Genomic DNA, 17,554 nt, shown 5'->3' on the forward strand with positions numbered 1-17,554 from the left:
CCAAAGTTTGGTGTCATCGGCGAACTTGGCCAGTCCACTCCTGACTCCAATGTCCACATCATTAATGAAGATGTTGAACAGGATGGGTCCAAGGATGTTGCACTACTAAAGGCGCTGTGTGGGGAAAATTTTTAACCTAGAGTAAAGCAACAGGCGCCATGTATAGACAAAACAAGAGGCGTGCGTACATGACACTTTAAAGTTGGCTAAATGCTTTTGAACTGTTTCAATCATGTTAGTGTTTGTATGCCTTGGGGGTGTATTGCGCATGAATTCCAGCTACCGTAGGTAATTTGGCTGCGTAATGCACCTTAAATGACTTGGGGTGCAGCAAACTAAAACTTCAAGGAGTTGCTGCTCCCCTCCAGTGGTGGAGCAAAGCATTGGGCTCCATGCAGCTCCACAGCTCTGCAGGAAGCCCTGAAGGCAGTCTGGCAGCAGCCTGGGAAAGCAGGTTCCGCCTAATAAAAGTGGCAAGCCTTATCTTTTTTCCCCCTGCCCTGGAGCCTGCCTACCAGAGCTGCATGGGGGCCCAGTGCTTCCCTCTGTGGCTGCGGTGCCCCCCAGGACTGCCCGAGCTGGATGCCTGTGGGCGGGTGCCGCCTGGAGGGACTGCCAGTGTCAGGGAGGGAAACACCAATCCACCCTCCCCTTCAGTCCAGGGACCACTCCACCCACCAGCAACTCACCCTCCCCTCCTCACCAGAGAGGCAGGTAAGTCATCAGGATGCATGCACAACATGGAGGGGGGGTTAATCAGCTCTAAATTGAAGCAGTGTTTTTTTTTTAACACCCACTGCTTCAGTTTAGGGCTTCCATTTCATCTTCAGACACCCTAAAATGTTAAGTCACAATCTGGTATTAATAACATATTTTATATAAATTAAATAGTCAAAATACAGAAGTACCAAAAATATATAGGGATAAATAACTGTGATGAAAGACAAAAATCACTACAACTCCTTGAATACTTTTCACTATCAGACAAACTGCAATTCTAGCAAACAGTAGCTCTCTGTTAATTTTTCCAAGTGATGCTTTCAGAAAACAAAAGCAAAATGAAAAGAATCATCAGCTCAGCATTTAAAACAACATACTTTGACAGTGTATTTTTATACTAATTCCCCTCCTCCAATAAAAGTGCTATCTTGCATTCTTTTTAGGTCTATTCAGAGTATACCAACTTGATCATCTCATTCTTCTCCTGCAAAAAACCCAGAGCACACAATAACAACTTAATCAACATTTAAATGAATTCACAAGACATTGTCTAATCTTGTAAAAGCCAGGAAAGATGTAACAATAAGAAGCTCAGAAAACCTATTTACCATCCAATCTGGACCAGCTTCCTAAAACTGATATTCTCTAAATCTCCAATGAAATTACTGAATAGAAAGATAATTGGAGATAAACATAATCTAGGGGCTGATCCTAGAAGATGATGAGGTTGCTCCTCTACCATGGGCTTCATTAGAAGCATTCAGTAGGACTGATGTACTCTGGTTATTCATTCAAAAACATTAATATCCTGCAATGTCCACTTCCACCTCTTTTATTAATGGCAAGTATTTCTCTCAAGCTCTGAAAGAGAGCATGTATAACATACTTATTTTTAGTCTGAATAAAGTATGCCCACCCCTATTGGGAAGCTATTTTTATTTCCTTACATTTAGTAAGGAGCATACTCTAAACCTGTGGGGGGCCATTTTGGGGGCAAATGTGCCACAAATTAAGCATTACACCTTCCCCAAGTGCTACTCTGATCCCCTACCTGAACTGCTGCTTTGCTTTCTCTTCCCTGCCCTAATCTACCACATGCTACACACAAAGGCTGTCCATGTCCCTTGTGTATTCTGTGGGCTGGCCACCCCTCCTCTAAATTCTCATGCAAATACACCAGCTTTATATGGAAAATACATGCATCAAAATCTAACCTAAACAACCTATCCAGCAGGATCAATATCCTCCCATCTTAACTTGCTTCAACTAAACATTCCCCAAACAGGTCCAGAAAAAAAGCAGGACATATATAGGAGTCCTAAAAAACAACAGACCTTAGTTGCAGAAAAGACAGGAGATGAAAATTATATTGTTCACCATGCCTCACTGAAAAGCGTCCTTCCGATAGTTCCACCCTTTCACAACAGATGGTTTCCCTAGATGCTTGCAATTGGCATACTACTATATGAGCAGAGAACAATTTTTAGACAGTCAAGTTCCAGACCACAAAGAGGCTCACAAATCAAGCCCCATACCTTAAAAAGAAAGCCAATATAAATCATTTGCAAGTCTCTGTGTAGTCCAGGAATAACTGCATCTAGGAATCCCTGGATTATTCATTTCATGTAGGGTGGCCACTGATACATCCCTAGAATATAGGACAAGCCCTTGGTGGGTGGGGGAGGGGAGGAAACCACTGCCCCCCTCAACCAATCAGGAGCAAGGGGTGGGACTGCCTCCTCCTTGGCGAATCGGCATCAATGGGTGGGGCCACCAGGCCCCTTGGCCCACCAGCAGCAAGGAGCAGGGCCACCACAAAAAAGCCACCTTCCCTCCCTGGCTGTGCTCTGCGCTATGTCTAGGCACAACCAACAGACTTGCAAGGACAAATGGTTGACATGTATTACCAACAATGAACTAAAAAACAGGACTTTTTGCAGCCCATTCCTCATTTTGAAATGGACCAAGGACAGTCCGGTGTAAAACAGAACCTATGGCTACCCTAATTTCAAACCACTTATAAGTTACTGAAGTGACTGAGGAGCTCAGTGACCTTCAGGTACATCCAATAGTTTAGCTTGTTAGCATAAATCATATTGCCACTAAATTCAATATTTTGCTTTACCAAACTCAAGCCTACAAAATGCTCTTTAGTACAAGCTCACCCCTAAAGTACCTCAATAACTATTAATGAATGCTGTAGGCTATTTAGCAAGGCAAGAGGCAGCCTCAAAAAGTGTTAATGTTCCTCTAACAATACCAGCATTTGTTTCAGTTTTAAGCTATGGACAAGTAGTTCACTCTCTAGTCTCGTTTCCCCATTGATTTTGCCCACTCTGGGTTTTCACTGCATCCTTGATGAAGGAGTACAAGGAGCAAGGCGGCTCTTATAGTTCCTTCCTTCACAGAGACAATACCAAACAAGATTATAGGGCCAGCTTATTTGCATGGTGCAATGGTGGGAGAGGCATCCTGTGTGCCAGTTGGGAGTGAGGGGTGCTTGCAAGGGCACACATTGCAGAGGGTAGGAAACTGTGCTCATGCACCCATGTCTTTCAGCAGGGGGCACCAAGGGCAGCAGTGGAGGACAAGGGTCCCTATGGGTGTGTGGTGTGGTGGGTGAGTGGGATAGAGTGCCCCTGTGGTTCAGCGGCCTGTGGCTGGACAAGTGAAGCCGTACTGTGTGTGGCCCTCACTGGTTCTGGTTTAGCCCTCAGGACCTTAGAAATTAGACTGCCCTGAGCTAACTGAAATACAGGCAGCTGATACAAAGAAATAAGGGAAGAATGATGACAAAGAAACATATGCTGTCTTAAACAATGTAGAATACTCTCTAGTGAAAATATCCACTCAAGATCCCAGCTCCTACCTGGCTTTTTTTCTTTTCTCACTAAATCTTTAAGAATATTATAAAAGGAGATATGACTGATTCACCCCACATTAGAGTTAGGGAAACACCTATATAGTGGGGAAAGCAGAGGTAGTTAGCCATGTTAGCCTTAAGTCAGGCACAGATTGGGCAAGGTGACACCTTAAAGAGTAACTGGTTGACAGAGGCGTGAGCTTCCAGTCACAGCAGCATACTTCATCAGGCCTCTCTGAACTAGTTAGTTTCTAAGGTGCCACCCTGCCCTACCTTCTCCATGTGGAGGGAAGTAATTTGCCAGAGCTCAGCCAAGTAGGCTAACAATAGAGCCAGGAGCAGAAGCCAAGTCTCACAGTACAATATTGTACCTACTAGGCTCTGACACCCCCCTGATTCAAAAAGTGGCAAGGGAAGTGACTGATGGGTGTAGTCCCTATTGTGTACGTTGGCCTAGTCCCCTTCAATCCAGGTGCTTGCATACCTTCTCTAAACCAGCATTTCTCAACCTGTGGGTTACAACCCAAAGCGGGCTGCAATAATATATAAAAGGGTTGCAAACAAACTTTAAAAATGGATTTTCTTTTAAAGGAGAACAATTTGGGAAACGGTTTCTTTTCCCTTGCAGGTTGGCAGAGCTCCAGCCTGTGAGAGGCTGCTTGCCCCCCCCACCCCACACACCCTCCCTTCCTCCCACAAACTGGGAAGCTGAGGCCTGGCAATGGGGGGCAGCGGGTTGGGACTGGCTATTGATGTTTACAAATGGGTCCAGGTACAAAAAAGTTTGGGAACCACTGCTAAGCTACTAGTATTCACTCTCTTTAGGCCCCTACATCTGTAAATTTAAGAGCTCTAGTCTTACCAGTCTCTCTCCATATAGAGGCCCTGCAGGTAGATGGTAATTCACAGTAGTTTTGGGATTAGTCATGCATTTATAGAGTTTCTTTAAACAGTTTTGCTCACTTTTCCACACAGCAAAACAGGAATAAAAATGCCGCCTCATTTTGAAGTAGGTTTCTAAACATATCATGCAAATATTATGTAGCTTAAATGTTAAAAGTTCTAAACCCCATTTCGATTATTATAATTTGTTCGAAGAGTTCTTCCTCTGCCCATTTCAGAAATGAACATTTCTAGCCTAATAGGGATGGCCCTGAAAGTACGCAGAGTGATGAAATATTTCAAAATCTGCATTAGAAGCTTAGTTCACAATGGCATGTTAATGAAAGGCTAGAATTAACTTCACTCAAATGCAAAATTATACCAGAAGACTCTTTATATTAGACTAACAATGAGGTGAGATTATATAAGCTTTTGAAACAGCACACTATTGGGTCCAAGTTTCAGATGTGACTTGCAAGGATGAGAAGTAAAAACCTAGTTAGTATATCTGTGGCGTTCTGTTAAGGAGAAGCATGGCACACATATAGTTAAAGTGCAAAAGAACAATAGGACAGCGTGAGGGAAGTGACAAAAAAGTTAGAAAATATAGTAAAGAGTACAAAAAAGTAAATTTATATATTGTCCTGAAACTGGTCTTTGAACACATGCCTTACTTAAAAAAGAAAGAAAATCAGATCTCTGGCAAAGAACCAGAGAGCAGCATAAAAGTACAGACAGACTCTGCAACTGCTCTAATTTGAATCAAACCTTGGAAAGCTTCAAAGTTTCCACGAACTAAACTTTCCAGAACTTCACTGCAGAAATTCAGCAATGATTTGACACCTGTTTCTTTCTTCTGACACTCATTGTTATATCTTCAGATGTATGTCCCAAATTTTAGGTTAACACCAAAAAGGTGAGAGGAAATTTAAGTGATTCTCATAGGCCAGAGAAACTGCTGGCCAAATTCTCCAACTTCCTCCTAACAACCCAATGCGTTTGAAAAATGCAAATACCACGCACATAATTACAAAACAAAAAAACCACACTTTTTACTACAGCAGATGAAACCATTTGTCCATCTATTTGAACATCCACTCTCAACCAGTGGTACATTCTCCCTACTTCCTCCAAAACTTTGTATTAGGGCCCCACAGGGACACTTACAGAATAGTGACCATAGAAAAATTCTCCTCATAATCTCAAACAATTAAGCCATTGGCTTATAGCCTGAAACAATGTTTTGTATTTTTAATCCTATTTTTATTCCATATAGCATTAACCATGTTTGCATTGTCTACACAAATAATAATTCTGTTGGAACCCATTGGGACCAAAAATAAAACGGATTATGTAAAGTATAAAGGAAAAAAAATCTTTTGAGAAATTTTAAGCTAGCTTGTAAAATTTTTTAACTTAAATTAAATATCCTTATCAGAAAGAAGAAAATAGGAGGCTCCAGATGACCTTTTCTATACATTTAATTATATTTAGGCCCCTATTATGGCCTTCCTTGTTTCATTTCTGACCTAAATAAAAATAATCTTTTCAGCTGCCTCTACATGGAGGTCTTCCCATGACTATCAATTAATTGGCCATCTGTGCTCCATCATTATGTAAAAATTTGATGAACAATGCTGATGCCTCAATCTACCAAGGTATTTAGATGCTTTACTTCCATTAGTTTTCACAGGAGTCAGATGCCTAAATACTGTTGTGGATTTGTACCTGTATAGTTTAAAAAAAAACCAAACCAAACCATGTGGACTCAAAATAAAGTTATAAGTGAATCATCCAGTTCAGAAGTCATCTCATAGCTGTATCATTGCTAGCAAATATCTGATTTACAAACTGTAAATTTAAAAAAAAAAAATGCTTGATGTTGATTTGTTCCCCTGATAAGCTTCCTCAGTTTTTCAGGGAGAGTGAAGCAGAGCTTGTCAGCATTGTTTGTACTGCAGCATGGGATGGATTAGTCACCTGAAATCCCCTGGGTATGATATTCATCCCCTTGCATCTAATCAGAAAGAAGATATCTAAGCATACCTCAGCAAGTTATGTCGATCAACTGCAGTTAATTTAATTTAGCTGAGCGTGATGCCACCCATGAGTAGAGAGAGTTAGTTGTATTAGCCTGAAATCAGGCAGAAGGCAGGCCAGGGTGCAAACTTTGAGCCAGGTTAGTCTCTAAAGTGCTATCCTGCCCTATCTTCCACCAGAAATCCTGCCCTATCTTCCACCAGAGAAACTATAGTAAGCAATAATACTACTAACTACTAAAGTTGAAGAGCCCAAATCAACTAAAATGTTCTTTATAACAATCAGACAATAAGCCTGACTGAATTTTCAGAGGAAATCTAATCCCTGTGTCATATTTTATTTTTCATATTTAATAAATTAGGCACTGTTTGCTCGTTCTTTAGTCACAGCTCTAAGGATGTATTAGAATCTGACAGATCCAAGAAACCATACTTTTAAATAAATCTTATTCATCCTGTATATAGTTCTGTAGAAATTCTGTTTTAATCAGAGTTTAATGAAGTCTAATGGATTTGTTATTGCCATCTATTTTTAATATCGTGCTAGAAACAAAAATACCATGAAAAAATGCTTGAGACAGGAAATAAAAGGAAAGGCTGGGTGGCAAATGTTGGGTAAAAGAACTAACAGACAAATTGCAGTTCGTTTGGCAACAGGTACTAGTCTAAAAATGCTGGTCTATGAGAGCTGTTATGTATTAAGATGCAAGAAATATAGATAACTGGAACAAAACAAACCTAATAAAGCTTTTTGGTATTTCTGTCCACTTTTAAGGGAAATGGAAGTCATGCGATGCTGAACTTTAGTATAAGTTATTAATATAAAGTTAAGAGTATTTGCATATATATATATTTTTTATGTTTTACAGAAAGATCATGAAAAGATCTTTTTTCCCCTCTTTGCTATAGGGATAATATTATATTTTTCCATTCATCCAAAATATTTTAGGAAACTATAACACAGGGACCTATGAGACGACTACAGTGTTTGCTAACACTGGTGTCCTTTAGAACTAAAACTTTATTAGGAAATATTAAAATATGATGGTTATTTACATGACTGTAAAACTGGAAGAAAATAGGACACTGTGCATGGTAGCTACATGAGTACATAGTAGTATATGTTAATGCAGTGTAAAACATGCAGCTAGCCACATAGTCTATATCAAGCTGGGGTAAAGGGGTTAAGAAGTTCAATGCTATGCTATAATAAGAAAAAAGGTAAGACCCGGCATATGGTAACCAGTTTAGTAGAGAGTTGTAAGGTGGTAATATATATTATACTGGTTTTAGCATTAAGGGTACAATTGCTGCGGTGGGACATATTCAAAGACATTAACATTTCTTCTAGGTCTGTTGTGCATTGGGAGGGGACATGGGGAGGTTAAGTCCATCCCCTCACTCTCACTTCTGATGGGTGACCCTAGTTGGGTATCTTCATATTGGCAATGGCCTGTGATATGCTCAATTTACATGTCCCTTGACCATCAGATGGTATTAGATCCTGTGAGTTGCCTCATCAGTTTTGTGTAGCGGCATAGTACTCTGCAGGCCTGCAGGATGCTTTCATTGCTTAGGTCTCATTCCTCCAACTGCCCCAACAATCAGCATGTGCACCATCATATTGTACCCCTTCTTCCTCAGGGTATCAGGTAGTGGTCTGTATTTTGACAGATTTCACTGCCGGGCTACAGCAACATTTTTTTTTTTTTTTACCACAAGCTCATACTGAACGTAGTACTGAAACATGTTTTTCCTCTCTCCCAAAGAAGAAGCATTATAAGTGGAATGTTTCATGCTGGACAGCTATGAATAATTCACTCATGTCCTCCTAACTCCTTTAAGTTGAGCACATTGCCTCACACCATGATTCATGGATTATCCTTCGTATGCAAGGATGATTGCAATTAGACTTTTTATAAAAGAAAAAATGTTATGTAACTCCCCCTTTGCCTCCTTCCACACAACAGTGGGAGCCAACTGGTTGTTCAAGCCTGTTATTTGCAATCCTGTTGTTATAGGTGGAACTATTCCATAAGAAGATTAGATATTAGCTTAAGCTGCCTTGGTACAACTGAATAAGCATGAGCCTGCAGATATACAAATGCTAAATCCATTGGTATTATAATTTCTTAAGCATTCAGAAACCTCAGAGCTTTTGTAGAGAGTAAGGCATGCTACTACACATAAGTCTATTTCACAGACATACCAAATCTGTTTATTTTGAATAGAAGGAGCATTGTTCATGTTAAGTTACAGTGTAATAAATAGATTAAGGCATTAGGCAACATAATTATTAAAAGTCAAAGATCCTCAAAGTGAAGGAAAGTGAGACGGTTGAAGCCTCTATTTTATGCAAATAAGCAATGAAATGTAAATTAAATTTAGCTCAAAATCATTTACCTTTTGGTATCATATATCTGAATAGTAGTCATTGTCTCAGAAAGTAAATACCTTCCAGACTGAGTTCAAAATTACTCTGTCTCCTTTGATTCAGTGTTAATTTTTAAATTTAACATAACCTGTAGTCATCTATTCAGGGCACGGTGATACCATACTATTTATTACATTAAACTAGAGATGGGTGCTTCAACAATTTTAATTTGTACACTGCGGTATCTTAGAGCATGTCATTTTATTCTACTCTTCTCTGAGTCATGTGGCAAAGCAACCAGAATCTGTGTGCTATTCTGGAGGAAACAACTTGCCCCTATAGAGAAGTCACATCCACCATTAAAGTTTCTTCATTAAAGTTAACTGGGAATTCTGTGGTGCAAAGACCTTTTTGCTGGCACTTTGTACAGAGTTGAATATCATTCTTACTGCTGGAAAATAGTAAGTAATGAATGTACAACACATATCAAAGAATTTTTTAGTGCCTGCAAGAAAAAGAAGCTATTTCACTATAACAGAGAGATGGTCATGATGGTTGTTGCGACTATGCACTTTACTCAGCAATAGAAAATCTCAAATCTAGCAATTTCTAAAATGGGTCTTTCAAATTACTAGACTTTTGACAATTATAGATTTGAGAAATACAACAGACAGTAGGATTAGAGGGGTTTTTTGTTTAGTTTTTGAATGAGCATTAGCACGTGGGTCATCTGCTGTTGACTGCTGTTTTGAAAAGAGCAGTATCTTCTTAAATGCCATGAATAGCTCCAGAAAAAATAGAAATAAATACACTTTTCCTTGTGCCTATGAAACACACTCAATCAGTCTTAATTAAAACAAAACATAAAAATAAACCTTTACCCAGGATGCCTTCAATAGCCAAACTCGGAGCAAGGCTAAAAAACTGAGAAACATATGGTGTTTAATCTTATGACAAAAAGATTACAAGGCTGGAAGTTCTGGAATCAAATCCAGACCAACTGTGGGGCACAGTCTTCTTTTTAATACTGAAATGAAAATAAGAGTTTCCTGTCTAGATAAGAGAATTAGGCCTGCGTGTGTCCTATCGGAGAATGATTGGGCCAGAAGAAATCCATGGGAGTCTTGAAAATAAACTTCAGCAGGAACCAGGACTGGACCCTGTATCCTCTTAAATGAAATTCGCTTCCATGAAAAGATCCTACCAAAAGCTTATTCACTTCTGAATTTGTACCCCTTAAAGCTCAAAAATAGGCTACAACTGGCATTTAGGTCACACACTAGATGTCACACTCAGGCATGAATGCAACATCTCTGCACAATGAGTTCTAAAATTTCACCATATGCTAACATCATGCTCTGTACAGGCTTCCCACAAAATGGACTCAACATGAGGGTAGAAAATGGTCACTGATGCTAGCCAATATGACTGTGTTTCCCATATCATGCACCCCCCTCCCCAGGTTCCATAGTTTATAGTCAACACCAGCCAGGACAAATTTAAAATTTTACCAAAAGATTATTAACAGGTCTACTAGTTTTTCAACTTCAGTATAGAAAGTGTGAATTACTGAGGGTCACAGATGTTCTTGCTTTTCTTTTTCAAAATATGTTATTGTTTTAAGGCTCTTGAGTGTGCACTGAGAATTTTCTTGCACAAAGCACAATCAGAGTCTAACACTTTGACATATCAGCATAGCCTGGCATATGTAATACAGGATATAGCTAACAACCAAGAAAGGAAAAGGGCAACATTTCTTATAATATATTGATAAGTAATAAAACAGCATTTACTTTTGAAAGAATCCTATAGAATTGAATAGACAATTATGTCCCTGATGAAGAATTCTACAGAGTGAGTATGCACTATACAATCTGTTACTTTTAGAATTAATTCTGTGAGATGTAATTGGTTTCAACACTATTAAATTTACAGGGTATTTTCCCCATAAGGCACGAAGCTAGAAAATTATTTCAGGCACAAAGCTAGAAAGACAAACTCTTACTACTTTTCTGTGCAATCTTTTTACAGTTTTTGTATTTCTCAATGGCAGTCACTTTGATTTAGCAAGGGAAACTCACTGAGAAGAAATGGTCTGTGATGCAGCTAGAGGAAGTCTACAGTAGGGAGGGAAAGATCATGAACATGAAGAACACTGGATAGCAACTACAAAAAGATGCTTTTGAAAAAAAATCTGGATATTGACTGCATAATTTCAAACAGCTCTACAATTTATCTTATCATCTTCTGCTCGTCTGTAGTGGCCATCACTAGTGTTTAAACATTCCAAATACAAGGGAGACAGTCACTTGGAAGATTCTACTTTTTTGACCTTAAATCCTGAGAGGCTTTATTTGGGCTATATTAATATTTAAAAAACATTAACTCTTTGAAAGTCATGACAGAGAAACTTTTCTTTATGATAATCTTTCAGTGTCTTCTAAGGACTCGGGCTTTAAGTTGGTTTGATTTCCCTTGACTGTATTCCAAAGCCAGGTCCATTTGACCATTAATGTTTTGCTTCCATGTCTTATGTACTTTATATAGGACTTAACTACTTCCTCCAAACATAGAAAAACTTTGTTTTTTCTTTTTTAATTTTTTGGTACAGGAGAGAGGCCAGTCACAAGTAGATGTGTGGTGATTAGATCCAAGGATCCAGAGATTAAAATGAAAGTAGAAATAGACTGGAGCACATTGTGCAAAGGGCTGATATAGTCAAAGCACCACACCCTCCAAATAAACAGATAGGCAAACACCTTTGGAGAAAGCTAGGACCTTTGTTTTTGTTCTAACAGCACTAGATGCAGTAGTTAACTGAGTAATAATGGGATTTCCAGGGCCACTTCCTTATCTAATAAAAAAGGGAAGGTTTCCTAGGTAGCAGAAAGTAAGACAAAGCTATCACTGATACAAACTAGAGAGAGGTAGTCAGCCATATTAGTCTGAAGTTAGGCAGAAAGCAGAGGAGGGCAGCATCTTATAGACTAACTCATTCAGAAAGGCATGAGCTTTCACAGGCTACAGCAGTGGCTACCAATCTTTTTTTGCTGTGACCCTAAATCAGGGTTGTGACCCCCACGCCTGCCTCACTTATGCCCAGCAGTGCCAGGAGAGCCTGGGCAGGGACAGGATCATAGGGGGGCAGTGGCAGTGAGAGCTGCGTGGACCGTGTGCTGGGAGAGCCCCACAGGTGGGAGGGGTGGAGCAAGGGTCATGCCCCTAGTTTGGGAGCCACTGGGTTACAGCCTACTTCATCAGATGCTACAGGCGGTAGCCTATGAACGCTCATGCCCCTCTGAACTAAATAATCTATAAAGGTGACACCCTGTCCTGCCTTCATTGATACAAACTGTTCAGGATCTATGAAGGCCTCCTAGAGTAAACTCATTCAGATATTAAAGAAAAGGGGCAGGATAAAAGAATGGTTGAACTATCTACTCTAACCAGATTATGAAAGTAGATCAGCAGTACCTTGTGGTACAGGAACTGAAATGTGGTCTTTGCCTATTACCATTCATTACTGTTAAGAGGCAGACCCTGTGCTAAAACCACTCTTCAAGCTTCTAGTAAATATTATGAATTGCTGGATCATGATTGTCACTTCTTTGTCACTTATTATGTCTGAAACAATGATAAAATGGTGTGTGTTTGGGGGGGAGAGGTTGGAAAGGTTTCCTATATTAAAAATTCCAGGATTATGCAAAAAAAAAAAAAAAATCACACTTTGCATTGGGATAGCAGGCTTGCCTTTCTTGAAGGAATCATGTCACATAGATATTTCTTCCACATGTGCACATGTACATCATGTAGCCATGGCCTGTGGATGTATAACACTGGGCAAAAAGGAATGCACATTAATCAAAATTAAAAAAAATATGAGCAGTTTCCTATATAAGGCGATACCCAAAATGTTTGCCTGTACCAAACTTGCCTTTAGCCAGTGTTACTAGTCCTTCACTGTTAATTACATTAAAATGTACTTGGAAATTTAAAATAATAATACTTTCCAACTCTCAATTCTAAAGCTTACTTCATATGTGTTATAATATTTACATGCAAATTGTATTGTTTACATGGCATATGGATAGGAAATTGCTAAGCACATGAAGTATATTAGCTTCTTTTTGAACTACATTGGTTCTCCTTTTAGATAGAAACTAGGGATCAAGGGTCCTTTCTATTTAAGTTATTCTCTGTACTTGAACAGACGAATATTACCAGATTGGAAGATAAATCATGCTGTTGCTAGGTATTTCATTACACCTATAAGAGATGTGGGAGGAAAAAAATGATGTGAGGTGAATAAGCTCCAACACTTTCCCCTCCTCCCCAAAGAAAAGGCTCTCACAGATTAAAATCACGGGGAAGGCTTATCTTGTTGTCACATTGCAATATACTCACTTTCACCTTAAAGCACTGCTTGTTGATGGAACAAGTAGCTATATGGAGCCTTTTACATTAGCAAGACAGACGTATATAAAAAGAGAGGTCTCATAAATAGCCTATTACTCAAAACCCTCCATAAAACTCAAACATATTCCGTTTCATCATATGTGGCTTTTACATTACTTTTGGCAGCACCTGAATAAGCAGCGGCTCTAAAGATAAAACATTATTTCCATAATGTATTTTTAAAACAAATTTAATTTGGTATTTCTAATCGTGGTTAACTTTAATATCAGTTTAAATGATGGAATGATATATTTCCATAAGCTGCATCCTGCTTGTACAACCATCTTCAGGATAGTACTACTGTAAATGTTTGCAGAGAATTATTGACAGGACAAGAGTAATTATAATCTGTTTAGTGTCTGGGGAGCAATACAACATACTCTGTATCATGGAGAGTAGAAAGACTAAAGTTATAATCTATATGGTGTGGTATGTTATTTTGTATTATTAGCTCTGCATGGCACTGCTAAAAAGAAACTGTAGCAAGTTAGTACCAATATAACAGGAAATAGAGTATTTGTAATTCCCTCCTCAACATCTGTTGCATAAAATCTAATTTGCTCATTTGTGCAAGCTGTGCTCCTTTAAAGGCAAGCTCCAAATCCTTTTTTCGATGCACCTGCCCCAATTTGTATAATTTGAATGTGGCCCAAAATTGCCTGCGTTTTAATTTCACATAATTTGAGAAAGCTGCAGTGAGCATCCTGCTTATTTAAATTACACCAAGAGCAAAGCAGATCAGTGGCATGAGGGACTGGAAAGTAGGATGGAAAACTCAAAGAGGGTTTTTTCCTCTTGTTTTTTTTTCTTTAAATGGTCCTCAGATCACCAGGAAGAATATTAAAGAAACAGTTAATATGTAGTTAAAGAAATCTTAATGCACATGAACATATGTTGTTTTACCTAATTTTGATCAACTTAAAAGTAAAAATGTTTATAATCTTTCATTGGGTTTAACACACCATCTGGTTTAATTATTCCTTAGGTAGCATGCTATAAAGTTAATAGTAACAGTATTGCTAAGCCAATCAGAAAAAAATGTTTCCATTGTGATTTTCTACCAAAGATGTTTCTCTTAAACCCATTGACTGTGGGGTCAATGTAATAAGCTTCGCATAAGTGTTACATTATTACTAGTGCTTAGCAGCTGTTAACTTGGGATTGTCATATATGTATATGTGTGTGTGTGTGTGTGAGTGTGTATTGAATTACATTTTCTACATATTCATGAAAGGAATTTAGCAACCTGACTTACTTCAATAGATGCAGTGAAGCTACAGATATATATTATGCAGGTAATTTTAGAACAACTGAGGGGAAGAAAACAAAGTGATACAAAAACTATGCAAGATTTTTTTTATGGGAACATTAATAAAAACAAAAACTTATAACGTTCAATTTTTGTTTTTTAAATCCATACTTATTAATGAGTCAAACCCTAGGACAATTTTGGTCCTTTATTTCAGCAAAAGATAATTTAGCTGAATTAGATTTCTGAAATTCACTGCCTGAATCAAGATGACAATTTGAATATTAAGAGTGCTCATTATTCATTGTAAATTCAAAGTACACATAGTGCTTTAAAGGCTTGATTCCCAGATGCTTAAAAAAAAAAAAAAAAGGGTATCAGAGACAGCCTTAAGTATGCAAAGGAAAGCTGGGCACTCCACCACTCCACTCCCCCTGACTTTTAACTGGAGATGTATTCTTTTCCCTAGAATAAAACTGCTATAAACATTCTCTATCTTTGAGGTTGATATGTTAATAAAACAGAATTTTATGGCAAGACCTTGAAAAACTGGACTTTTTCCTTTGACACTAATTGCTAGTAGGAAAGGAAACACATACACACACCATCCCACATTTGTTTATATCTGAACATGAAAAAATATATTTAAAGTTTACTTTGGACATGGAATAGAAAGAAAAATAAAACACAGACTTCCATTCCACATACCACTTTCAAAGCAGAGGAGTTTTCAAAGTTATTCAAAACCCAACTTTTATAAATGCCACATAAAGGTATGGGTCTCCTTATTTGTTTTGTTTTAAATTACTGTTCTTATTAGTGGCATTTATGGAATTACAAAAGAAAAAGCACAGCAATACTCTAAATGGTAGGGGGGAGAGGAACAGAAATACCTGACTAGGTTTTTCTACATATCGTCAAATACATTAGGTGGTAGCTACACTTAGCAGGATGGCAAACTACATAGCCAGAAACAGAGAGTGCATTTGGATGCATATTATATATACGTTAATATTCAATATATTCACATGTCTATAATGAACATGCACAAGTACACATATCTCAGAACAGAGTTTGGCTTCATGAATTACTTTGACATACCAGGTTTTATCAAAATATTTTACAAAAAAAGTGTTAAACGTTAGCAGTTTTTGTTTTGTTTGGGTTTTTTTAAACGGAACCAGAAGCAGACCAGACCCCAATCCACAGTGCAGAGTATCCATTCTGAGGATGCCAATTCCCCATGCAACTATGTACAATTCTCAATATGCTACAGCTATTTTAAATTATGGGGATGAGATCTAGCAGCCCCAGAATAATGGAAGGACAAGTCCAGGTTTGGATACCCAGAATTTTACTTTAAAGGCAAGTGAATGCTAACAGTTAAACCATACAGATTAATTGGTTTGTTGAAAAATTATTGAAACTACCAGCAAACATATTTGGGTATCATCATCTGATGGATATCCAATGCTACCATAAGTACTTTACACGAATGTAGCACTGAATGGCTAGGGATAGACATTACACATACGCTGGGTTAAGTGGTCAGAAACTGGCTTAAACCTGTAAGAGAACAGATGTTCAGTGCACATAAAGCAGTTTAAAAATGCCTTAAACTTGGTTGAATGCAGTACCAGACTTAAGTGATTTGGGTCAAACCGGTTTATGCATTGTCTGTCCCAGACCCCTTCCTGGTTTAAGTTAAACCAGAGTCCCCCAGCATCCCAGGTGCTTTGAAGCTCTGGCCGGGGTGCTCTCCTGAAGCAGAGCAGGATTGGCCCCATCCCTCTCCTGACTCGTCAGAGCACTATCACTGCTCTGGCTGCCTGAGGGACTGGAGTGGCTGCCAGGCTTCCTCCTCCCTCCCACCCTGCTCCCCACTGGCTGCCCAAGCAGGGATCCCCTCTCCCACTCCTCTCCCATGGTAGGGACCCCGGCACAGAGACCCAGCATCTGGCCATGACCCCCTCCCTCACCATGCTAGCTAGTGCTGAAAGGTGTCTGTATGGGTCTCTGATTTCACTGGAATAAAGGCAGACAGCTAGTGGCTTGCAAATGGAAATGTACCCTGCAGATAAGAAGAGTTTGAAACTAATTAGAGAGATGTTTTCTTTTTTAGGGCTTGATGGGCTGATAAACTGTTCTGACAAACAACCTGCTGGGTGCCATCTGTCAGGCTTCAAGAGGGAACAGAGAAAGGTGTTAGAAATTGCCCGGTTTGCAGACAGTCTGAAGAAGCAGGGAGACAGAGATTGAAAAGCTCATTATCAACAGATGCAGTGTCTAGCAACACTCCTGCCCTTTGAGCAGCCAGTGGGGAAAAGCCTAGGACTCCAGGCATGGTGGGGCTTTACACCCCTCCCTAATCAGAGCATCCTGCTGGGGTCTAGTCACATGCCTCATCAGCTCTCAGCACTATGGAAAGGAAGGGAAGGCTGCTCTAGCATCCCCCAGCTTCTAGCCTGAGCTACTGCAGGTATGGGCCTGCATTTCTGGAAAGAAAAGGGAATGTCTATCCACCTCCAAATTGGTTCAAGCTCTGCAGGTTAGACTAACCTGCAAAGATTGAATTAAGTCAGGCTCAGGTTTTTTGAATGTCTGTCCCTAGCCAAAAAGATCTTTCAAGTCGAGCTGTATTTCGTGTGTGTTTTAACTGTCTTTGCAGCAACAGGATGTGGCTGCTGTGGTCCCCTTGCTTTACCTTCAACATGTTAAGGTTTTTTGCCTTGTGGCTGTATGTCAGGGTTGAATGTCTAGTTTTGCTAATAGGTTAGATAAAGATTTGTATAATATGGTTTGGACAAGAATGATCCTGCCTAAGGCAAAGAGCTGTACTTGACTAGATGACTTCCAGAGGTCCCTTCCAGCCCTCCTTTTCTATGATTCTATGAAGTCCAGTTACCTGCGACTGCAGGCAACAATATCATATGAACCCTGAGAAATTTATCAAGCTTCATCATTAATTGTAA

General features: G+C 39.1%; 1 protein-coding gene across 6 annotated transcripts in view; it reads right to left on the minus strand.

Moving 5' to 3' along the window:
- Positions 1-17,554, minus strand: part of FAM19A5 (family with sequence similarity 19 member A5, C-C motif chemokine like) — a 669,022-nt gene that overhangs the window by 619,908 nt on the left and 31,560 nt on the right. The gene's annotated exons all lie outside the window — the stretch shown is intronic.

This window comes from Crocodylus porosus, unplaced genomic scaffold (assembly GCF_001723895.1).
Source record: "Crocodylus porosus isolate Cpor-Errol unplaced genomic scaffold, CroPor_comp1, whole genome shotgun sequence".
Lineage (NCBI taxonomy): Eukaryota > Metazoa > Chordata > Crocodylia > Crocodylidae > Crocodylus > Crocodylus porosus.